Source organism: Protopterus annectens, chromosome 6.part0 (assembly GCF_019279795.1).
Source record: "Protopterus annectens isolate FY-2018-M chromosome 6.part0, PAN1.0, whole genome shotgun sequence".
In the NCBI taxonomy this organism is placed as follows: Eukaryota; Metazoa; Chordata; order Ceratodontiformes; family Protopteridae; genus Protopterus; species Protopterus annectens.
This window is the reverse complement of record NC_056737.1, coordinates 1,532,318,437-1,532,344,227: the sequence shown is the minus strand read 5'-3', so window position 1 is coordinate 1,532,344,227 and position 25,791 is coordinate 1,532,318,437.

The window sequence follows — 25,791 nt, the reverse complement described above, 5'->3', positions numbered from 1 at the left end:
TCCATTCCCCATGAATTGGGAGTGGAATTTAACAATGCACTATTGGAATACAGTAATTTAAGTGCAACCATGATTAATTTTTTAGTACAAATGATGGAATGAGTATTAAAAAAACCCCAGCTTTTTTGTATTTGAAGAAGAATATTACAGGCAATTAAAGGGGGTAGCAATGGGGTCAAGTTGGGCCCCAATTTTTGCTAATTTAGTTTTTTATATGTGGGAGAAGAATACATATTTGATACTGAATTTTCCAAAGATTGGATACTATATACTTGTTATTTGGACAATGTGTTTATTTTATGGAAAGTGGATTGTGAGAGTATCAATATTCGAGAGATTTATTAATAACCTTTGTGAATATTTTCAATTTACACATACTTATAATTCACATGTTATAGACTATTTGGATGTAAGGTTGATTAAAAACATTAACCAGAACTGCTTTGAATCATTAGTTCACAGGAAGCCCACATATTCTAACAGTTTCTTGAGATTTGAGTCAACACCCATTTTATACTGGGAAACCTTGTAAGAGGCCAGATGATTTAGAGGGGCAAGAATGTGTTCAACGTCTGAAGGGTTAACAAAAGAATTGATGTTGACCGATATGTTTAGGAATAGGGGATACTCCACGGAATTGGTGCAGAAATTTAAAGAGATTACAATAAGATGGGGTAACAAATTCATTCCCCTATTAGGACAAAAACAAGTTAAGGAAGCACAAATTAACCAGACTGATAGATACACACAGTCTATGGTTATAGAATTTAGTTCATTTGGCAGGGAGGTACAAAAGATTCTCACCAGAAATTGGGTGATTTTGGAAGGAAATGAAGAGTACACCCATTGGTTAGGTACGGGCCCACTCTTTACTAATAGAGTGGGGAAAAATATGAAATATTTATTAGAACACACAAAAGTTAAGTACAGTTAGATCTAATAAATGTGGTAGGTGTAACCAGTGCTCACTGATTTTTGGAAAGCAGTGAATACAAGATAGGAGACAAGACAACCACTATTAGGATGGTTGGCAATTGTCAAACAAGAGGGGTCGTATACATTGCCATTTGTCAAAGCTGTTTAAATTTCTATGTGAGGAAAACAGCGACCATTAAGGCAAATAATTTATGAACATACATATGCTATGGAAACAAAGAATAAAAATAATGCTCTTTTTAAACATTCAGAAAGATGTCCTAATTTTGCCAGATTCAAGTTTGGTATATTGGAGATAGTTAAAAGGAATATTAGAGGAGGTGATTAGGGAACTGCATTGGCAGTTGACATTAAACGCAACAGAATTCCCTGGTATTAATGAACATTTATCTCTACGGCCAGTGTTAAAACAGAAAGCTAGGAAATTGTAATTTAAAATGATAATTATTACATTAATTCCTACGTTTTCAGTTTACACACTCAGTATTTTTCTGGGTATTAACCTTAGATGTATTGTTGTCCTGCTAATACACTTCTTGAGTATGCATATTTTTAATATATTTTAGTGAACTGCATTTTTAAATGTTAATTGGATACTAATTAAGTACACATTTATTTATATATATATATATATATATATATATATATATATATATGTGTGTGTGTGTGTGTGTAAAAAGGAGGGAAACAGTTTGATAAAGTCTGTTATGGTTACAGACGAAAGCGCTTACTTCACTGTTGATTTTTGGAGGTCATTATATTTGCTGTGGAATTCAGTTAAGGAACAGTGGAATAAACTTTTATGTTTGGATTACATCCTTGTGCTTGGAATATTGCATGGTGCTTTAATTCAAGGTGAGCGGACAGACACTTCCTAGGATTGTGTTTTTTTTATTATACTTTCATAACCCCTATGGTTCCAGAGATATGAGCATTTGTTTGAAACATGAGGACATAATTTGGTTCTGTCAAACGGCTTGAGCTCCGCCCATTGAAAGTTACAGTGCAAATTTACTGACCTCCAGTGGAGTAAACGAATCATTCTTCAATTGCACGATTCATTACTTATTGTTCAGTGCGTATATGAATCGAATACTGCTTGTGGGGCTATGACACTCTAGGCTTGCACAGATGCATTCTCAGAACCTCCTGGATGTTAAACTGGATTATAAATTCCCCTTTTGGTAGAGATCTAGTTTGCAGCCCCTCTGCTGCAGAGGTGATCAAAGTGAGATGAAAGGAGTAAGCTGATTTTTTCCAGCCCTCCCTTTCCAGATTTTAAGGGATTCTCTAACTTATCTACTTTCTGCAAAAAAGCAGAACTAATTCTCAACAAAATGCAGCTACAGACATATATGGGCTTCAGATAGTCTCTGACCTCCCAAAACCAATGGTAAGTAAAGGTCTGAATCTCCATTTTTCTCTTGCAGATCGTATCAGACATGTTGAATCCTTCATCGAGGTTACACATGGCTGTAGTAGGAAATTCCTCCTTTCCAGGGGGCATTCCTCATCCTCCAGATCAGACTGTTGCCACTGGTTATGACTTTTTGTCCCAAGGAGGAATAGAACCACTTCTTTCTCCTCTCCCCTAAAGTGGGGAAGGTCTTTTATTCAAGGATGATACTGCCAAAGGAAAACAAATACTTGGTGACCCAATTCTGGATCTTTACTAATCCTGTTTTTGATTGTGCCAAAAATCAAAATACTTCACAGCATGTTACTGGGAATCTTGAAGGAGGAAGAGGAAGTCGTATAGGATGCTTACCACATTCCTATTTATACAAACTTCAGATATTTTTCTTAGTGCTCTAGTTGCAGCCTACAGGATGTTCACACTTGTCCTTATTTAGATTTCTTGTCTTTGCAGGGTCTTTTCCTAGTGTTGGGAATCTCGAGTGGTCTCTTGCACAAGCTGGGATTCCAAGAGAATATGCACAAGTCTGACTCAATCCCAGGAATACAATCCTATGTTAAGTTGACTTGACAACAGAGTTCAAAAGGCTCTTTTGCCACAGAAAAAATTAGATCTATTTTGTTTCTGTTTTCCACTATAGCTTTGGTCACTGAAGGAATACCTCAGGATTTTGGGTCTTATGGCTTCTGATTCTCTGGGTAATGCTGGCAAGATTCTAAATGACAGATAAAGTGGTATCTTAAACTTTTCTCCACACTTGCCCTTCCACCTGGAACTGTACTTGTACTCACCCTCCTTGAATACCTAGTTCTAATGATATATTCTCTCCCTACTATTTGGGCTGTGTATTATCTAAAAATCCTCTATGTAGTAATTCATTTTGTTGCCACTTTGTAATGTGTTCTAGTATTTGTATGGCCATTGAATTGTTAAGTTTAACTTTAGAATACATATTAAGATAATGGTGTACTAATATATAACTATTTCATTTGTTTTTTTTTTTTTTTTTTTTGTACTGAGGAGCTTTTATCCTTGGGCCTGTGCTGAAAATGGGCTCTGTGCAGCCCAATGTACTTTCCCAGTTAAATTGCAAATCTGAAGTATTTGGTCCCAGCACCAACACCCTTCACCCCTTGTCTTTTAAAATTCCAGTTCTGGGGTTTGCCAGAAGGGAAATCATGTCGTGTAAACAAATATCCTTAAATATATGTCTGTACTTCTCTGACCCGTTTTGTAGCAGTCAGTCACCACAGACTCTGATTGGAGAGCAGTTTCAGGAGGTATAAAAGCGCAAGATGTGTGGGACAGACTGGTGCATGCACATAAATATCAGATGCTTGCTCTGATCAAGAGAAGGCTCTGAATCATCTTTCATCCTAAGAACATATTCAAGTCAGTCAATACCACAGTCATTTTGTATATCCAGCAAGCTGGGGTGGGGCAGGTTGTTCCCCTTTGCAGACTAGACGTGTTTGGCTTTGGGATAGCTTCAGAGCAAAATCTCAATCTACAGGAATCTTACATTGTCACCGCAAAATTGTGCGGCAGACTTGCTGAGCAGGACCAGGGCAGACTTTTTGTGGCTGGAAAGTAGATTGGGGATGGTTCTAAAATTTGATCTGTGGAGAGTTCCTCAAGTAGACTTTGCCTTCTCTCTGAACAGTCAGCTGGCAAGATTGTTCACACTTCATGTAAGAATGCCTGGAAGACATTCATAGGTGTGTGCTAGGCTAACGGCCCTGGAGCCTTTATAAGCCTAGCCCAAGAAGAGACTCTGGCATCATGCTGCCCAAAGTTCCCAGTGCCCTGAAAATAAGCCCTACCAAATCTAGTACCCAGGGCCCTGTAAACTATCAAAGCAATGTACAATTACACCATCTGAGCTTTTTCAGACGTGTGCCTTTTTTTCCTTGGACAGACCTGTTCTGAATGCTTTTCCACCCTTTCAATATCTCTACAATCCCCAAAGATTGTTTACTTCTGGCCCAGGCAACTGTAGCTCTCCCTTTTGGAAATGACCATGGAGTTGCCACAAGCTTCCTCTCAAACTGGATCTACTCACACCACCAGGGTTGGTTGTTACACCCCAGTGTCAGTCTACTTCAATTTACTGCCTGGATAATGGTGTCTTAAAAACAGGAAAGGTGTAATAGTTAGTACCAAGAAAACCAACATCTTTTCAGGGCTAGTTTTGGTCCCACAATATTTGCATGAGTTAGTGTTGTACAGCTTTTTTCACGGTATATTTACTGTCCTATTCAGCACGTCAGTCCACGGATCCTCTCAGTGCAGTTTCATTTCAAAATTGTTTTTGAAGGGTTTTGCACGAGAGGCCTCCAGGTACATGGGTGGCCCCTCTATCTTAATTTTGTGTTGGAGAAGGTGACACTTCGTTTGAACCAGCTAACCTGATTTGACTTGAAATTCTTAACATGGAAAACAATTTTACTGATTGCAAGAATCAGAGTTGCAAGCTTACTGCGAGTCAACCTTATTTAATTTTCCACATGGAGAGGGTTTCTTTGAGAACTAATCTTCTTGTGCATAAAGTTGTATCTGAGTTTCCTTTTAGCCAAACTGTCCATCTGCCCATTTTCTTTCCTGAACCTAAAATGAAGGCCAGGGGATTCTTACCTTGGATGGCTGTAGACTATGGTACCAGCTTGACAGAAGTAAATCTTTCAGATCAATTAGTTTCTTGTGAAGCCAAGTAGAAGGGGTAATCTGTCAACTATTTTCAAATGGTTGTCGAAGGCTATTACTTTTCTATACTTGCCGTAACAAATCTGGTCAGACAGGGTTAATCCCCATGCCACTAGGGCCTTTTCATCTGTGTTTTTAGTAAGGGTTGTATCCTAGAAGTATTTTTAGAAGCTGATACTTGGTCTTCTGTACGTACATTTTAAAGTACTATTAGCTTGATTCCTTCTGCAAATTTAGGTCTGGCTTTGCTAGGACCATTTTCCTGGGCCTCCTGGACTCCAGTTTCCCAAATGTGGTAAGTTAGGGTAATCTAGTTATGTAGCTAAGGCTACTGCAGCATAATACAGTTGTGTAAACGTATCACTGCTGTAGTTGCTCTTCCTTTTCACCCCCCCTTGTTTTTCATGTATTTTGTATACCAGGGTATGGACTCTGTTCCTTTCCCTTTCAAGGCTCAGACTCCCTCTCTTTTGACAGTAAGGTCCTTGAGGGCTAAGTGCCCAATTGCAGCTTGGTTGGCTCAGCTCCAGCTACCTGACAGTTTGGACGTGTGGAAGGTGCCCTGTAGCTTTGGAAGGTGGTTGGCTGTTGCATCCTTGGCAGGATACAATCCATATAGTGGAGGCTACAGCAGTGATCATTTGAACATCTACTGTTACACAACTGTATGTATCTCAAGTGACTCCCAATGTTTGAAATGTATATATGATTCTGCTGGTGTCACTGGAACTATTATGAGATTTGTTTGGATGGATTCTCAAACCTTAAACAATGGCATTCAAAAGGAAAGCTGCAACCAACCCAGAGTATATTAATTGCTTCTTCCTGGCAATCCATTAATCCAGAACGTATGATCCTCCATTCCTCTTTGGCATTTGATAGTTTCAGACAGTTGGGTACTGAAAGTAATTCAAGGTTGCAGGTAGCTGTGGGCATCTCACCACCTTTCAGAGCTTTCTTCCTCACCTGCCAAACCAAACTATTTCCCTCCTGTCATTCAGCATATGCTCACGGGGCAGTCTCTCATCAGCTGGGGAAGAGTTTTTATTTGGGGATCTTTTTGGAGGGAAGATTCTCTGCGACCAGTTCTGGATCTTTGCCTTCTGAACCAGTTTTGTGATTCTGCCCAAGTTCAAAATGCTGATTTTTTTTCCCCCATAACTTTTTACCATGCATTCCTCACTTTTCTAGTGACCTTGGGTGTACAAAGGTGCATACCACATGCTTGTACTCCAGATTTCAGACATTTCTTTTAAAGCTTTTTTTTGTGCATGGGTTACATTGTCAGATGTCCTGAGAGAGTGCTGCAGTATTCTTAACAGATTGGTTGTAGCTTGCTGATGTCTGGTTAGGGTACCAAAGCTTTACCTTCCTTGGACCTGTATGAGTGACCTCACATTGTTGGGATAGAAAGTTAACCGTACATACAAGATCCTCTGACATTCCTGCTGCCAGTCTGAAAGCAGGTCATTGCACGTAACTGACTGTTTGGTGTCACAGTACTGTAGCTTTGCTTGTCAGATCAGTGGACAGATTCCATATGAATACATGCACACTGTGTGCTTGTTCTGTGTAGGCCCTGAATATGACTAAATCCTGTAGCATTGGTCAATTTGTTCCTAAAAAAGTCTAGGCTAGCTACATTTAATACCCTCCTTGAGACCCAATGTCTAAAAGGCTTGGCCCACTCATGTCCGAAGGCATGGATGACTGCCTCCCACCTAAGGAAAAAAAAGCTCCAGAGCATATTCTCCATGGTCAAACCTGCAGTATGACAATTGTCTTAGGAGCCCTCTATTGCGACCTTGCTGGGAGCCAGTATGGCTTCTGAGGCCTTGCAGTCAAGTGAGTTCTTCATTGATCCATCTCCAAGGGCCCTCTAAGTCCTTCAGATCCTTTTGCGGGAAGAGATTCCTGGTTCCCCAATAGGGGTTTATGAGCTTTGGTGTATTTCTAAGTGGCTCTGGGTAGATGTGACGCTAAGCACTCCATCCCCTTTTGCATCCAAAGAAAAATCGATCCATTTTTTTTCTACCTGGGGTTATTCAAAGACACTAGTGTCTCTGCAGCTGCCAACCTTTTGTGATTCAACCATGGGCCACACCACACATACCTTAGATTCCTCCTCCTCAGGTGAACTTGACAAGGATTCCAGTCTCTCTCAACTACTCTTCCCAGTTACATTCTCCAGAACAGATTAACTTTCCTCCAGATTCACCCTTGGAGGTGGCCTCCTTTTGGAGACCCCCCCCCCATAGGATGAAGCAATTTAATGGCAATCCAGATAGGCATCTGAGGTGCAAGAGAGCTTACAAGCTGAAATGGGCACTCATCTGGATCTCCCAGTGCTAGATGTTTACCTGGATACACATCAAGCCAATTATTTGGCACCTGTTTCTCTGCCTCCTCCTCCAAGAAGATAAGGTAGGTTTCTAGAGTTCCTCCTGAACTAAAGTACCTCTACAAAAACCCTGCAGCAGACCCAACTGGAGTATCCCCAGCCTCCAACAAACCTTCCAAGCTGCTCCCTGGCACTTGTGTTCTCTCCAGTGACAAGAACAGTTGGGCAATAGACAGGTTGAGTAAGCAAGTGTACACTTTCTCCACTTCAGGTTTTAGAGATGTAAACTACCAAACTCAAATGACAAAATACTTGCATTCTGCTACAGTCCTTGAGCAAGACCATCACAAAGCCTCAGACGTGTGAAAACAGCATATGTAGTCTTTAGTGGCCCAGGCTTTTCAAATAGCCAGGCACAATATAAAATGCAGCTATGATGCTGTGGATGACTCTTCCAGGGCAGCTGCTACTGGCTCTGATTTAGGCAGCATGCCTGGTTATAAGGCTGACCTATTCCAGAAGATTTCAAGTCTAAGATTCTAGACTATCCCTTGGACAACCTCGTTTCTAGCTCACAAGCTGCCAGTCTTTTTTTCCCAAGGTTCTGCAGGGACAGGGCAAAAAAAAGGAAGATTGCAGTCAGTTTCTGCTTTGTTTTTTTTTTTAGCTCCCAGGTGCCACATTATCCAACAATCTATCTCCTTTGCCAAAAATGATCCTAGAATTCCTCCCAAGGTAAAGGAAGTTTCCCAGAAGAAAACTTGAGGGCTACTTCTCCTTGGAGGCCTCTGTTAGTAGACTCCTGTGGCTATATTCCACCTGTCATCCTCTGTAAACCCTATCCCCTCCAATCCCCTCTCTCACTTTTTTTTCCTTTCTGGGAAGCAATAACCTCCGACAAGTTGGTCTTGAGCATCATCAGCGAGGGTTTCACTGTCTTGGGGAAAGCAGCCCACTCTTGGGGGAATACCTCCACCTCCTTCCAATCAGATACATCCTGCTAGACTTATCATGCAAAACTTACTGGCCCAGTGAGCCATAGAAGAGGTCCCCCGATCCTGTTTAGAAAAGGGATTTTACACCAGGATCTTACTTGTCCCAAGAAAAGTACAAAGGTGTTTTGAAAGTGTTGTCCCAACACCCCCCCATGGGTCTATAATCAGATTATCAACATTTGAAAATGTCAAAGCACCTTTATTCAACATAAAAATGTTGAACGCTGAGTTTGTTGAATGGCTAAACCATAGATTTCTTTCTAAGGGAAAAATCGATTGGCCATTCTGTCACACCTGCCCTTTCCCTGATTGTAGTGCGGTCTCTGAATTAGAATATTTAGTTTTTTTTTGGGGGGGGGGTGGTTATGTCGTGTTATCTGTTGGCCTTCTAATTTCTTTCCCTTGGAATGAAATCTGTGTTTTGGCCAATCAACATTTTTGTGTCAAATAAAGGTGCTTCGACATTTTGAAATGTCAATATTCTGATATAGATCCTCTCTAAACTACATTTCCTGTCCTTCCATCCAAGCAACTCCTTTAGTGGCACAACCAGTTTAGTTTATGCTCAACTTGGGTCTTCCATTCAGTCCATCCCTGCCCAACAGAGTACAGGGCAAGGGGGCTTAAACAGGAGACCAGAGTGCAAGGGGAGTGACCTGCCTACATACCAACTTAAAGGAAATGAAGGAACTTCTAGATGACCTACAACATTCTCACAGCTTTGGAAACCAGGCACTCTGCACATGGACAACACCACAGTGGTGTGGTACATGCACAAGATCCTATCCCCTGTGAACATTTGCACTGGATTTCTGGCACCTAGCCTCTCAGCTGAATCTTAAACTTGTGTTTGCTGAGATGGATTATACATCTCTTATTGGCAGATTCTGAAGTTGAGACGTGGAGGACCCTTATGAATGGTCCTTGAATAGAGGTTTTCAAATCCATAACTTTCAGATCGGACTCCACAGATTAACCTTTTTGCCACCTCTGAGCACGACCTGCCCCTGCTTTTCTTCACAAGGAATCTACCCCCTCTGGTGTGGAGAACAGATGCCTTCTTACAATGGATGTGGATATTTCTGTATGCATACCCCCTGTACATTTGCTCCTAAGGCAGCTCCTCAGTGTCCAGAAGTAATCATCGAGGCACCTTTCTGGCCAAGACAACTGGCATACCTCAGCTGTACAGATTTTTGCAGAATGTCCAGATTTTTGCCTCATTTTGGTCCATTTTTCATAAAGTTGTTTTTCTGGCAAGACTGAAGTTATAAAATAATGGCAGATTTGAGTTTGACTTCATATCCTTTGAAAAATCCAAATTAATGCAAAACCTGTTTGATCAATTTTCTAGGTTTGGAAGAGCAATACTAAAAAAAACCTGTCCCTATTTTTGGGGTCTTTGTCCTACTTTTATTTTTGGCTTTGTCCAGATTTCTTGCTCTTAGAGGTTGAGGTATTAACACCAGTTCCCACTCACATTTCACCTATCAAAGGGAAGTTGCTGGAGAATCTCTCCAAAACAGGCAGCTTCTTTATCCCAATCTGACCTCATCTTAACCCTCTAGATAGGATTCTAATCCATACAGACACTTTTTTCTAAAGAGGTTGTTCGAATGTGCACCCTCACAGTACTCAAATATTTGTGCGAATTATTGCATTTTGGGTTGGCTTGCTTTTCTATTAAGGCTCACTTATATCCAGGACGAGAGGTTAAGCTTTCTTAGATGGTAGTTTTATCCTTAAACCCCCCAAGGAAACCTGTTGCTCTAACATGGGACCTTAAGTTTGTTTTGGAAAAGCTCACTTTACCCCCATTTCAACCAGCTGCTTCGGCTACTGTAATACTCTGCACTTTGAAGAGTGCTCGTCCTGGCCTTGAATTCAGTCTGTTGGGTGTCAGAACTCCATGCTGTCATGGCTATTCCCTCCTCTCTCTTCCACAGACACGGTAAGCCTCAGGGACACTCATCTTTCATGCCAAAAGTGGATAGTGAGCTAACCCTCAGCCAAGCAGTCTGCCTACATTTTCTCCAACCCCCAAAATAGGGAGGAAGAATATTGCACTCTGAATTCAGACAGTGGAGGTTTTATCTGGACAAAACTAAGGATATCAGAAAAACGGATCAACTGTTCATATTTATTGATTCCAGATTAGAGCAACCAGTTTCCAAACTGCTGCTTTCTGGATCTCAAAGGTTATTTCCTTCTGCTACTCACCACGGAAAGACATTACCCACTTGGTAAAAAGCATGCACCCAAGGGGGGGTAGCTACCTAGTTATCTGTTCACACCTTCACAAAACACTACAGGTTAGATGCCTTCTCCAGGTTTAGGGCAGTGTCTGCCAGAACTATACTATCTGAACCACTGGAATCTTCATACTTGCTTTCCTCTTAAGACTACCAACCTTATCTCCCTACATCTCTGGGAATCATCCATCTGTTAAGAGTACACCAACTGTGACTCAATCAGGATGTAGTATACCTGTGTAATAACTTCCATAACAGTAGATATCCCAGTAATAACCAGTGCAGTATTCCTTCCCACTAACCATTGCAGTATTCCTTCCTTCCCACCTTTTCCCTTGTTCTTCTCCCTGTAGGCACAGTCATTTAACCAGGAGAGATTACAGCCTTTCTGTGGGGGGGACTTGCTTACCCTTTACAAACTAAGCCCCTCCTAGCTGATCAACCTCCTTCCTCAGTTTCCTTCAGGCTGCTGCTGGCTTGGAGGTAGTCTGAGGATCTCGTACGCAGGTATGACTTTATATGCTGACAAGCTGAGGTCATCCTCTGGATGCACATCCTAGGAAGGTAAAGCTGTGGTACCCTGACTAGATGCCGACATATAAGCTGTTATACTGCAACAGTGATCAGTAGGATATCTTACTGCTTCAAGGGTACTCACAGACAGTGTCTTGTCTTGGGATGCCCTATGGCAGACTGCAGTATATTCGCATTTTTCCTTATTTAGATGCCTTATCTGTGCATTATTTTTTCAAAGTGTGAGGAAACTTTCACTTGGGTAAATATAACCTACATAGGATGGGATTTCAGGAGAACTTGCAGAAGTCTTGCCTGACTTCTTACAGGAAAATTTCTTGGGATATCTCTTGGACACATCAGTTAAAAGCTTTTCTTCCACAGGAAAAAGAATAATCTGTTTAGAGCCATTTCCAAGTTTTTCCATTCTGACTAGTCTCAGCAAGGGAATTCCTCAGGATTCTTTCTCTCCTGGTATCTGCTACTCAGGATACCTCTTGTAAGACTCCACATTTAAAAGATCCAGTGGTACCTTAAATTTATGGTCCCTGCATCAACTTCCCCTGTCATTTCAGATTCTAGTTTCGGGGTTTGAGAAAAGGGAGATTTTGTGGTGGTGATACCAAGTTTCTTAGAATTCAGGTTTTCCAATCACCCTTTTTCAGCACATTTTGTCACAACAGATGACTCAGACCAGTGTCAGTGGAAATAAAATGAAGGGTTCTTGGAAGAAAAAAAGACCAAAAAACATGCATGAGATGTTTAGTCTTCTAAATGCTCTCAACTCTTATCATCTCTAAGACCTCTCCCAAATTTTCAAAGACAAAACCACTGATGTGGTACATACATAATCGGGGAGGGGACCTGATCTTGCTGTCTGTGCAGACTAGCAATGGTTGCCTGATATGTAGTTTTTCAACACAACTTCACTCTACAGCCATCTTGTTGTACCAAAATTGTTAGATAAGCAGAGAAGGACCAGAACAGACCCTCGTAAATAGAAACTAAATAGAATGATCTTCCAGAAGCTGTGGGAACACCACTTAGGATCATAGGAGGTTACTAGGCTAATGGCTAGGCTTGTAAGGGCCCTGGGGCCAAGAGTTTATCTCCAAAAAAGAAACCTCAGCATCTGTTGCCCCTGTCAGAGGGACACAGGTGGAATCCTTGGGACAAATTTCTGGTTTCCCATCCACTTCTCAAGATTGCACTTGGAGGGTCAGTGACATACTGACATGTATGGGAAGTCTATTCCAGATGTAGTAATGTGTGAGGAGTTGGACTTATGGATATGGAGCATCTGTAGTAGGGCAGAGTCTGAGATTGCCTTATAGGTGAGACACAGATCACCTCTGAGCTATCTGTATGATACCGAGTAGAGTGATGGTGATTTGAGCCTGTCCACATAGGACAGGTGTTGGAGGCCATGGATTCTCTGTAAGGTATTTGTGGCCTTTCCATCTGGTGCAGGTGGTTTGGAGAGGTACATACCAAACATGGCATTGTACTCAATTATTGGCCTAATGAAAGATTAGTACAGAGAGGTAATAACCTCCTTTTTCTGGATGCGGTTACTTTACTTATGAGATGAACTAAGTAAAACCTGACCATTGCCACTACATAATGGTAGTAGAATGTGAGATTGTTGTTAACCTGTTTACCCAGGTATTTCACCACAGTTTGTGTGCTTAAAGGGTTGTGATTGATGTGTTAATCAGTTGGGGCCATCTTTTTGCCGAATGGTATGATGCATTTTTTTGTTTAACTTAAGGCCACAACTTTGGCAGCAGTCATTTGTTGCTGTGAGACCCTATTGTGTGTTAACATTATTTGAGGAGTCAGTGATGGCTCCCAACCTAGCAAATTGGTCAGCCACAGGCCTTTTGTCTTTACCAGGACCTTTGAGAAGTAGATGCCAAACAGTAGGGGTCCCAGGACAGATCCCTGGGGAACACTACTAGTGACAGGTCTGCTGTCTGTGGTGGAGGCACCTATTTTGACCTTGTGGGTCCCATCAGTGAAGCAGTTGGCCACCCCCTTGATGAGAGGGATTTACACCAATTTGTGTTAACTTTTCGATGATGCCCAAGTGGGGGATTGTGTCAAAGGCTTTGGCAAAGTCAAGGTAAGCTGCATGTCCTGACTTTCCGTCATCCAGGGCCTTGGTGACTGTCTCAAAAAAAGTCAACTAGGTTCAACAGGCAAGATCTGCCCTTGATGAATTTTAACTGGGTGGAGTCAAGTACCTGGAGATTGTCTATATCCTTGTTTATGAGGTCCATATATGCTCCATGGTTTTAAAGATCAGACTTGTCAAACTAATGGGGCAATAGTTTCCAGGGTCAGTGGTGGCACCACCTTTGTGCAAAAGGATGACAATGGCTGTTCTTCACTCTGCTGGAATGAGCCTGTACTTAGGCTGTCTTTGACTATGGTGTTGAATGGCAAAGCTAGTTCTGGAGCTGGAGATGGTGCAGAATGCAGCTGTGTTCTTTGCCTTGGATAGGGCTTTTAACACTGCATTGGCATACTGTTCAACATAGTTGTCTGCATCCTCTGAGGGGGGGTGATGGCGTAAAGCTACTGATACCCTCCCTTAAGAGGTTGTAGTCAGTTTTTCAGAAGTTTTTTTTAGTCTGCTTACGGCCTGGGGGATAGAAACTTCAAGACAGACTGATGGTGTGATCTCACCAGGGAAGAACTTACTATGGGGGTGATGCAGGTGTCGCCCATGATGAGAACCAAATCCAGAATGTCATTTTCCCTTGTGGAGGATGAGATGAGCTGGTCTAGTATGTTAGAATTGATGAAGTTAAGGAATTGGGTGAACACATTAGTGCAGGAATAGTTCATCCATTCTATGGTAGGGTAGTTGAAGTCACCAAGGATCAGGGTGTTAGGGGGGGTACCTTGATAGATTCAAGTAGGTGCAGGTGAGAGAAGTGGGTGTCCTGAGTCATGGAGGGGGGGGGTCCTATAGCTGGTTATAACTTGGATGGGTGTCTTGCCAATTGTTAGTTGTACCAAGAGTAGATCTGAAGTAGTTAACTTCATTTGCTCACAACCTGAGAGTATCGGATCCCACTCGGATCCGAGCCGGCAGCTTTCCAAGCTAATAGATCTGAGCTCCAAGCTCCTCCCCCTATCCATAATGCCCTGCCATCTCCCTCTAACCCTCAGATCTCTTTTGCCGCGGCTTCCATAGCTTCTCTAGAACGAGCTCCGAGCAATAGTACTGTAAGTCAGACATAAAACTTCAATTTCTGTCAGATCTTTCTATTTCTTGGTGTGTATGAACTCCCCCTATCTTTATAGTCTTCTTTGGGTAGTTCTCTTGAATATTTAGTTGTTAGTTTTATTCCCCTCCCCCCTCTGCGTGTGTGAAGGTGTGTGCTTGTGGGCCTACTTTCCTTTCTTCCTTTACAATGGCTGAAGGCCCTAAAGCCATTTTCTCTAAATGTACCGAGTGTGGCCATAAGCTGTCTCCAGCAGATGGTCACACTCTGTGTGTCCTTTGCCTGGGGGTTGATCACCTTTCTTCGGGCTGCACTATCTGTGCAGCCTTCAACCCCAGGGCTTTGAAAGATAGGAGGTTGAAGCTGATTCTGGCGGGCCTTTTGCCCCCAGACTCTGCTTCTTCCTCCTCGATGGCGCCGGCCATGGCTGTGGCTGCCCCATCTATTGCTCCTGATCCCCTGGCCAGGACTCACCCTCCCTTGTTGGTCCAGGAGGAAAGGGACAGCAGAAAAAAAGATAAAAAAGATAGAGACAGAGAGCAGGAAAGGCACTGTAGTTATAAAAGGCGGTTGGAATCCACCCCTTTGGCACCGCCATCTAAACAGCTTGCTTCTCCCCTTAAGATCTCCGGGCCTTCCCCCTCTCAGCTCCATTCTCCACGATTCTCCATGGAGCCGGAGGAGGAGACCCGGTCGCCTTTGAGGTCATCCAGGCGGCCTTCCCGGCCAGCTTCAGTGGCCTCATCTAGATCACCAGAAGCTTATCGGACGCTGATATGGCCCGGATGATGCTTCAATTTCTTCAGGCCTAGATGCAGATGGGAGTGCTCTTGCCTCCACCCCCCACTGGGGGGGAGCTTGACACCCTTTTTTGCCCCCATCATCCTTCTCTGACCCGCTTTCGGGGTTCGGAGATATCGGATCCGACTAGCTTCGAAGCCGGGGTAGGGTCGTTGCCAACAGTGTTTCCTAATTCGGCGCCGACTGTACCCTCGAGTCTGTCAGATCCATTTTCAGATCCGAGCTCTCGGGGCCGTGAGCTGAACGTCGGATCCGAGAGGGCCAGTGGGTCTTCGGCTCCATCAAGGTCGGGGTACACTACCCTTTTGGATCCGGTCAGGTCACCTTTGGCGCCGATCCGCACATTGGATCTGAGGGGAATGCTTTCAGATCTAAGGGAAAGCAGTTCCCCTTCGGCATTTGACGTAGTGGAGAGGGTCCTCTCGAGGGATTCGAGGCCCCAGGCTCTTGCTTCGGATCCACCCGCTATTCCCACTCAGACGGGCCTGTCCTCCATCATCCAGCCCCAGGGACAGCCTGCGCCTACGTCCCAGATTGTTCCCGTAGAGGAACAGGACATTGTTGGTGAGGCCTCTTCGGACAGCCCCCCCGAGGAGGTCCCTCATAAACGGAAGTGCAAGAGGAGGCACTTGGACTCACCCAAGTCCCTCACAGAGGACACAGACTTAGAGGAAGGGGAAGGTTCCCCAAGGTCACCCCCCTGAAGATGTCTCCTTTGGAGTCACCATGGAAATGTTACACATTAGAGGGGGGTGGTCTGCCCAAAAACCTTGCTCGGATGAGTCTGTGTTTATGGAGGCATTTGACGCAGGCCCATCTACTTCTTGGGTGTCCCCTCCCGCCGACCCCCTGGTAGACCTCATAACTACCAGGGCATGAAAGGAGCCGGACACTGTTGAGCCAATTTCCAAGAGACCGGACAGGATCCTCAGCCCTCCCACAGATAGGACAGTTTGTAGCAAGGGTGCCACAGTGGATGCCATGGTGGTGGCGGCTGCCACTAAAAAGGAATTAGCACAGGAGAGTTCCTTGGTGCATCCTCCAGACAAGGAGTCTCGGATGATGGACCGTTTGGGAAAGTGGATGTTTTCTTCAGCGACCTTCTCTGTAAGGTCACTGAATTATATGGCACATGTGATTAGGCTGCAGTGAGACCTGATTAAAGAGTACGCTGCGTCACCCCCAGAGTCCATGTTGGCCGAGGACAAGCGGACCTTCTCGGCTCGAATGGCCACTCTCAAGTCAATCACCAACACATCTATGCAGCTCCTCTCCCATGCTACGGAGGGAGCTGCTAGAGCTAGCGGAACAGGTGTCGTCTTACATAGACAGGCCTGGCTCCGTTTCTGCGACTTTGAGGAACCCTTCAAGGCATCCTTCTCGAATTCCCCCTTTGACGGTTCTACGCTCTTCAGCAAAACTGTCTGCTATACGCTTCTCCAGAGTGAGAAAGACGGGAAGACGTTGTCTGCCATCGGGATCTGCTTCTTGGCTCCTCAGAGGTCCTACTCCAGGAACCAAAGAGGACAAAAGAAGATGTGGTTCCGAAAAGCTCAACAATCCCGTTTTGCTCCGGATCCCTCGTCCTTCAGAGGCAGAGGAGGACAGGGTGGACAGTGGCCCAGGGGCAGAGGGGGCCCGAAAAATTTGGGGTCGAGAGAACCTTTTTTGGATCGACCCACGCAACAGCCCTGAGGGGTTGCCCAACTGCTCCTCTCTGGAGGCAGTTGGGGGGTGCTTCTCGGAACACCTAGCGAAATGGGAGTCCATCACAACAGATCGCTGGGTGCTCCAAATCATATCCAGAGGATATTCATTTCCATTCCTATCTCACCCTCCCTGATCAACAAGACTCCCCGATGTCCCACCCGATCAGAGGGAGGCAGCAGCATCAGAAATTCTAGGGCTGCTAAGAAAAAGTCATCCAGCACGTCCCCCCCAAACAATCCGGATTAGGCTTTTACTCCAGGTTCTTTTTGGTGCCAAAAAACACGGGGGACTTACGGCCTATCCTCGACCTGTCAACACTGAGCCTGTCAATTGCCAAGGAACAATTCCGGATGGTCACTATTCAATCCATTCTCCCACTTCTGCAGGAGAATGACTGGATATGCTCAACAGACCTCAAGGATGCGTACTACCACATTTTGATGGACAGACCATCCAGAAGGTTCCTCCACTTTCGGCTGGGAGCCAGCCATTATCAGTTCAGGGTCCTACCCTTCTGTTTCACCACAGCCCCCAGGGTGTTCACCAAGGTCATGGCAGTTGTAGGGGCCCACCTGAGGCTTCAGGGAATACAGGTCTTTCCTTACCTGGACGACTGGCTCCTAACCACCCCCACCAGGCATCAGCTCTGCTCAGGCAAGGACTACTACTTACACCTAGCCTGCCATGTAGGGATCACGATAAACCTCCAGAAATCCTCCCTTCAACCCACTCAAATTTTGGAATTCATAGGGACCAGGATAGACACTACTCAATCCAGAGTCTTTCTGACAATGGACAGACTTCGCAATCTAAGCCTTCACATTCTAGATCTCTTACAATCATCAGCTCCACCAGCGGAACTAGTCCTGAGGGCCCTAGGATCTATGGCAGCGGCCATCAATCTAGCCCCCTTCGCTCGCCTCAAGATGAGGATCCTTCAATGGACATTACAAGTGCAATGGTCCATCCTCTGTCAACCCCTGACCACACCTATTCCTCTCATCAGGATTTGCAGGGAATCGCTTCTTTGGTGGCTCCACTCCAGAGATCTTCGAGAGGGCCGCCCCTTTGTTATACCCCTCCCCAAGTCACGGTGGCCACGGACGCTTCTCTCCTCGGGTGGGGGGGGCATTGCATGGGCAGATCTGTCCAAGGCACGTGGACTTTCACAGAGACCTCACTGCATATCAATGTCCTGGAGATGAGGGCAGTGCTTCTAGCGTTGCAGGCTCTCCACCCCTTTCTCCCTCCAGGAACTATTGCACTTCAAACAGACAACATGGAGGTAGTCTGTTACATAAACAAACAGGGGGGAACCAGATCTTATTCACTTTGCAGGGAGGCAATGAGAGTATGGGAATGGGCGATATCCAACAACCGCTTTCTCATAGCAATGCACATACCGGGTCGGTCAAAGATCTTAGCGGACAGGTTGAGGCGAACGATCCTCTCACCTTATGAGTGGTCTCTGAACCCTGCTGTAGGGAAACAAATCTTCCTCCAATGGGGTCAACCTTGCTGCCATCTCTTCACCTCGCCTTCGAACACAAAGTGCAGCGAGTTCTTCGCTCTGATTCCCCCACCAGGGGAAGTCCCCAGAGACGCTCTAGTTCATGCTTGGCCATCTGGTCTTCTGTATGCTTATCCTCCTCTTCCCTTGATGACAAAATTCTTGCAGAAAGCTCGTCGGTTGGGGAGCAGAATTATCCTCATATCCCCATTCTGGCCTCGTCAAACCTGGTTCCCTTACTGCGGTCTCATCTAGTACATCCTCCTTGGATTTTGGATCCCAAACCAGATCTAATCTCTCACCCTTTAGGATTGAAGACCCCCAATCTGGACTACCTCAAACTCTCAGCTTGGTTGATCCAGTTCCCTTAATGGCTAGGACTCCCGGTATATCATCTTCGGTTAAGGCCATCCTGGTGGCCACCCATAAACCATCCACCAGGAAGATCTACAACAGTAAATGGAAACGTTTCTTGATCTGGGCGGAACACAGGAACTTAGACCCCTTTACGGCTCCGATTCCAGCAGTCCTAGACTTTCTTTCACATACCTTTGATCAAGGAGCCAGTGCTTCTACTATTAAAGTTCAGTTGGCAGCTATCTCCCACTACCATGTTGGTAACAGTTCAGGGCCACTAGCGTCCTCCAAAATATGCAAGGCTTTCTTGAAAGGAACTTTTTTGTTAAGACCTCCCGTTAAAGATCCAGTCCCTCCATGGGATCTTACCCTAGTTCTTCAAGCTCTGACTGGGCCTCCCTTTGAGCCTGCGGCTTCAGCCTTCCTGATTGCCATTACTTCTGCGAGAAGAATATCGGAGCTTCATGCTCTTTGCAGTAAACCTCCCTACATCATTTTTCATAATAACAGGGTTTCCCTCAGGACTAATCCCTCTTTTCTTCCCAAAGTGGCTTCGGAAGTCAACATCAACCAGGCCATCAATCTGCCTGTCTTCTTTCCAAATTTTCAGAATAAAGGGGAATACAGACTTCATTGTCTGGATGTTCACAGACAGTTACACTTTTACTTAAACAGAACAGCAGATCTTCGAAAATCTGATCAACTTTTTGTTTCCTTTGCAAAATCTTATCTGGGCAAGCCAATTACTAAAGTAACCTTAGCTAGATGGATTTCACAGTGCATTATCCTAGCTTACAGAAGCTCTGGTCATCCTGAGTCCCTGAGAGTACGAGCCCATTCTACCCGATCCATGGCCTCTTTTGCTGCCTTCTAGTCAAAGGTTTCTTTGGATGACATTTGCTCAGCAGCTACTTGGGCTTCCTCTCATACTTTTATTACACACTACAAATTGGATTTAATATCCAGAGGACGTGCATTGTTTGGCTCAGCAGTGGTCCGGAATATCCTTCCATAAGGGCCTCCCAAGTTGTTGGTAGCTGGGGACTCTGTCCCACAGGTTGCTGAGCAAATTAAGTTTACTTCAGATAAAGAAGTTATGTACTCACCATAATGTTCCATCTGAGTAGGTAAATTCATTTGTCTGCAACCGACCCGTTCTCCATCCCCCGCACCCTTAATTCGTTATCTAAGAGTCAGGATATGTCTTCATTTCATTGACATCACTGGAACATATTGGAACCACTTCTGTGTTATGGAATTACTTATTGTCCTTTGGCAAACTCGATCTGAGGGTTAGAGGGAGATGGCAGGGCATTATGGGTAGGGGGAGGAACTTGGAGCTCAGATCTATTAGCTTGGAAAGCTGCCGGCTCGGATCCAAGTTGGATCCGATACCCACAGGTAGCAGACAAATGAAGTTACCTACTCAGATGGAATGTTAAGGTGAGTACATAACTTCTTTTTTTGGCAAACCAGTCTGGAGGTGTGCTTGTGTGTAATGGCAATAGTGACTCCACCACTCAGTTTTCCTAACCTTATTTTGGGGTCAGAATATATGGAATGAGGTATAGCCTGGTAAGGCAGGGTGCTCTCCACAGCCTTGAACCAAGTTTCAGTGACTGCACAGGTTTTGGCATCTTCCAGTGCAGGAGAGCATCCAGTAAGTACATTTTCAGGTTAAGGCTCCTAGCATTAAGCCGAATGACCTTCAGTTTGCTTTTTGACAGATCTTTTATGTTGAAGATTCGTCTTTGGAACATTGCCTAAAATAGGCACAATGGGGAGGCAAGAGCCTTGGCCAGAATCCGGAATCCCAGAGGTGACAGGTGGAGGCCATCTCTGGCAAAACATCGAGGCCTGTCAACCAAATTATCCCATGCAGACAGACACTGGATCCCCTTGGTATGACACCAGAAACTAAGCCAATTGTTGAAGTCAATTACTTTTTGTTGGTATTGTGGTATTCTTGGTGAAAGTAGGATGCTGCTTAGGGCTAGGGTCATACTGCCTGGGGGACACACTCAGAGCTCAGTCATGTCTGTCTTCATACAGTCCAGGGAAATATGTTTCAAGTCATTCACATCAACATGGACAATGACCAAGACATACTTGTACCTTTTGTGGAGAGAAGTGCATGTGTGATGTGGTGGATTCTGGCACCTGACAGATAACTGATCAACTTGTCAAGCCTGGTGAGGAGGATATTGGTGTGTCTTACAGTTGAGTCACCTGTGACTAGTATGTTTGGTTTATTGTTATGCCTTATAGGCTGTTTTTGTGAGACACTGGTGCTTTGACTGATGTGTTTGGTGTTGTGTGGAAGGTTTGTGTGTTTTGGAGGTATCTGCTGTTTAGGTAAGTTTTTGAGGACCTCTGTATAGGTGGGTGTGTATTGTGCTTGGCTATGCGATGTGGATGGTATTGTGTTTATGCTGGCAATCTCCTCTTTGTCAGGAATACTGATTGGCATGAGAGAGCATGGATTCCAGGTTACTGATAGAGATGCATTTCTCGCAAGTAGAACTGTGCTAGAAGAGGGTTGTCAGTGAACATGAGGCAGTTCCTACACTGTCTCAGTATACACATGTCAACCAGGCTGGCAGGAGAAACTGATGGGAATTGCCCACAGTGTTCTAAACTTGAATGGACTTGCGGAGAGAGGGTTTTGATGAGGCTTTGTCTACAACAGTGTAGACCACAAAAGCCTTAAATGTAAAATAACTGGCATGAAGCGCAAGTGTTAAAACCAAAACTAAGAGGCTTAGCATAACAGACAAATTTAATCAGGCTACTAACAAGCAGTAATAAAATCAGCAGAATAAAAGCACTTGAACACTTAACAGCAAGCAGCAAAGCAAAATAAAGTAGGAAGAACACAGTTATTACAATAAAGCAGCTGAATAACGTGTATTTTTATGTGGAGAGGGAGGAAACAGAAGATGAATAATTCAAGATTAAGAAACTAAGGGGGTTGGCCTTCCCAAATTTTCTTTCTGTACAAAGTAGAATGAGCTGATGAGATGGGACTGGGAGGAGTGTCCAAAATCAAAGAGGAAAGAGGGTAGTCTTTCCCAAATGATCTCACTGTACTCTGAGTGAGCAAATGAGATGAGACTGGGAGGAGTGTTCATAATCAAATTTACAGCAGGGGCAGGCAATTCCAAAGCCACAAGTTTAAGAACACAACAGTTGGGTGGGAGAGTTAGGGAAAAACAAAATGCAGGCACAGACTTATCAATATCAAGCAAGTAAATATGCAGTACAGTTTTGGTAACTAAAAAAATGCAGAGACCAGCAATATCAAGCAAATAAACAAATTCAGTACATCACTGAAACATATCAAGTTGATCTGTTTGCCTCCACTCAATTAGTTGGCAATTTTTTTCTCCAGGACTCCATGCAAGAAGGCCTGGAAGACAGATGCATCTTTTCCTTAGACAGGAATGTGCCTATATGCTTTTCCAGTAATTTCCAGGGTCCTCTTGCAGATTTAGAGCTGCTATCCGTCATTGTGGTGACTCCTTTCTGGCATAGGCAATAGTGGTTCTTCTTTCTGAAAATGGCCAGGGGCAAGTACCACAAATTTCAGACTGGACTTGCTCACATCAGGCCATAGGTGTTTGATGCATTCCAACCCACCCCACACAACTATAACTGACTGCCTGGATGATAGAATTTTAATATTTTAGGCATCTTTTTGAAAGGATGTGCAACAGGTTTTAATGGAGGCAATAAAGCAGGCCTCTTAAAGTAAATGAAAAAGGTTTTCTAGGGGGTGCCTAGCTAATAACCAGAGCCTTATCCAGGAATCTGATGTCACTGTCATTCTGCCTCAAACTGCAAGTTTCAGATCTGAGACTGCCTTTTTCCAAGCTGAGGAATCGAAGCTCAATCTCCTCCCATCCTATCCTATCCATAATGCCTCATTCCCCCAGTCTACCACAGATCTCATTTGCCACTTGTAGGGTATGCTCTAGGTTTTCATAGCTCCAGGGCTCCTCCAGTTTTAGTGTTTTCTTCACAAGTGAATTAAACTATTTCGTTTTTCTTTGCTATTGTCTTCTCTCCTTCCCAATCTCATACTTAGCTGATCACCGTTCCTTCTTTTCTGTCTAATTGGGTTTCTTTCCGACTTAGCTTTCCCACCTTTCAAGAGTTTCCTCTTCTTTCTCTCCCTTTTCTGCTGTTAATGGAGTCCAAGTCCAGTCCTAAATTGGACAAACCTTTACGTTTCAAGAAATACACTTTCTGTGGGCACAAGATCCCATTGTCTGATGCCCACGGGGAGTGTTTACTGTCTGGGGCACTCTCACTTGGACAGCTCCTACCCTATTTGTTCTGCCTTCCATCTGTGTGCCCTGGCAGATCGGCAGAACAAGCTCATCCTTAAGGCCTTGCTTCCTTCTACCTCCTCTCCTGCTGTTCCTTCCACCTCAGGGGCTAACCCCCCCACCAGAAAATGCAAGGAGACCCAGGAAATGCTCCAAAGAAAGTGCCTAAAGCATCGGCTCAGACTTCCTTGGGGCTGACTATCATCTCCACCTTGTCCTCCTCCTCTGGCCCCACTTGCTGATTTGGAGCCAAGTACTTCAGCTCAGAAGTCCCCCTACAAGGAGATTTATTTTATTTATTTTACATTTGTTTACCGGGATGGTCCAACTGGATATATGTCCATTTTCAGTGGAGGCCCGGGGAGAAAAGCTCCAAGTTAGTAGATTTACATTACATTAGTAACATTTACAAATTAACATAGTTTACAGCCTTCAGTAAGGTTACAAACATTTATAGAACATGGTAGGCAACTGAGTTTCACACAGGGTTTACACAGATAAGGACTTTATCCCGTAACGAGCATTAAATATGCCACAAAGCAAAGTCATAAATTCTAGAGTCAAATGACAGATTTAATTAGGCAAGATATCCCATACCAAGGGGTGGGTGTTGGTCAGGTTTTGAACAGGGACATTGCCAGTGCATTTGAAAGCTTAATTTGTGGCGTTTTTTGAACTGGGTTAGAGAGGGCTGGAGAGTAAGTTCAGCAGGTAGAGAGTTCCAAGTTTTGCCTACAGAGTTGGCAAATAGTCACCAGCTACATTTATGCTTTTGGTTGTTTGAACCAACAGTTTGTCATCAGAGCACAGTGACCTCAGGTTGCTGTAGGGATTAATGATCTTGTTTAGTGCTGGTGTCTTATCGGGGTGGTTTAGAACTTTGTGGTCTATTATAAGTTGGTTGTATTGGAGAAGACTAGTCCATTCAAGACAACCTAGTTGAGTTAAATTGATACAGTGGTGGGTCCTAAAGGTTGTACCTGTAGCAAATCTAGCAATATGGTTGTAACAGCTTGCAAGTTTGCTAAGAGTGGTTTTATTCAAGTTAGTGAAAAGGGAGGCATAGAGAAGGGCAGACAGTAAGTGGGAGTGAGCGATAGAAGTTCTTGCAAATGGAGTGAGGAAAGGTGTGATCCTATAGAGGGAGCCCAGTTTTTGTTGATGGTTTTGAAGGTTTGATTGACATGGGTACCATATTTTGGGGTATTGTCGACTGTAACCCCTAGAAGTTTGGTATGAACATCTGGGGATATGTGTGTTCCATTATTGGATCTTATGGTAAAGAATGATGAAGAGGACTTACAGGTGGGGAAAATTAGCAGCTTAGTTTTGTTGGGGTTTAAAATAAGCTGACGGTTTGCAAACCATTTTTCAACATCATTGAAAGTATTCTGGGTTAGAGTCATCAGCTCAGTTGAAGAGGAGGCTGCACAGATGAAAGTGGAGTTGTCTGCGTATTGGATGTAGGTGGCCTTGGGAGTGATTGTGGGTAGGTCATTGATAAAGACTGAGAAGAGAAGTGGTCCTAGTATAGAACATTTGGGGACTCCTAGTGTGATGAGTTGATGAGTGGATAGTGTATTCTGCTATAATACTGCTTGTTGTCAGTCAGATAAGACTGGAACCATTTAATCGCACAGTTATTTAGTGACAGTTACTTCAGGGTATGGATAAGTAGTTGGTGGCTGACCATATCAAAGGCCTTAGAGAGATCTAGGAAGAGTGCTGAGGTAAGTTTGTTATTGTTTCAGTTGAGGTTAATGGAGTTAGAGAAGGATAGGAGGGCTGAGGTGGTGCTGTGGTTTGGCTTAAAGCCATGCTGAGAGTTGGCCAGTAGTTTATTCTGGGTGAGATAGTGCATTGGTTATGGACGCATTTTTCCATTATTTTGGCCAGTGGTGATAGTATGGCTATTGGTCTGTAGTTTGAGAGGTCTAAAGATTTCCCTCCTTTATGGAGAGGAATAATGTGGGAAACCTTCCAGATAGAGGGGATGGTGGCTTTGGACAAGGTTTGGTTTATAATAATAGAAACAGGGTATGCAATGGCATCTGTTGCTTTCTGTAGATATTCTGGTGGGAGGAGATCAGCTGCTAGGGTAGTGGGTTTTAGATTGTTAATTAGAGACCTGATGGTTGATGTAGATACAGGCTGGAAGTTACAGGAGAGTGGGGTAGTGGTCGAGGAGGAATCCAGATTGGGGCCACTGGAAGACAGTTGGCTAACTAGTGATTGGATGGTCTTAGTGAAGAAACTGTTAAAGACATTTGCAGTTTCCTCTGGAGATTTTAGGTTACAAGCTGATGGGGTGGGAGTGGTGGATTGTCTGGGGTGGAGCAGTTTGTTTACTCCTGCCCAAACCTTTTGAAGTTTGTTCTGCTGTTTTTGTTGAAGGTGTTGATAGAAGTTTTTTTTTGTCTAACAATATGGCTTTCTTAGTATCATTCCTTAGCTGCCAGAATTTAATATGGTCAAGTGGGTCTTTTGAGGTGCACCATTTGTACCATGCTTTATTTCTTGCTATGATTTTGGTTTTGGTTACTTTAGAGAGCCAGGGGGCAGTTTTAGTTTTGGCTCTAAGGGTGCAGACAGGAGCATGGGAATCTAGAATGGTAAGGAATTTAGAATTAAAATAGGCTACAGCATCATCTAGTGGAAGATCTTTTAGGATGGCCCAATTGCATGCTTT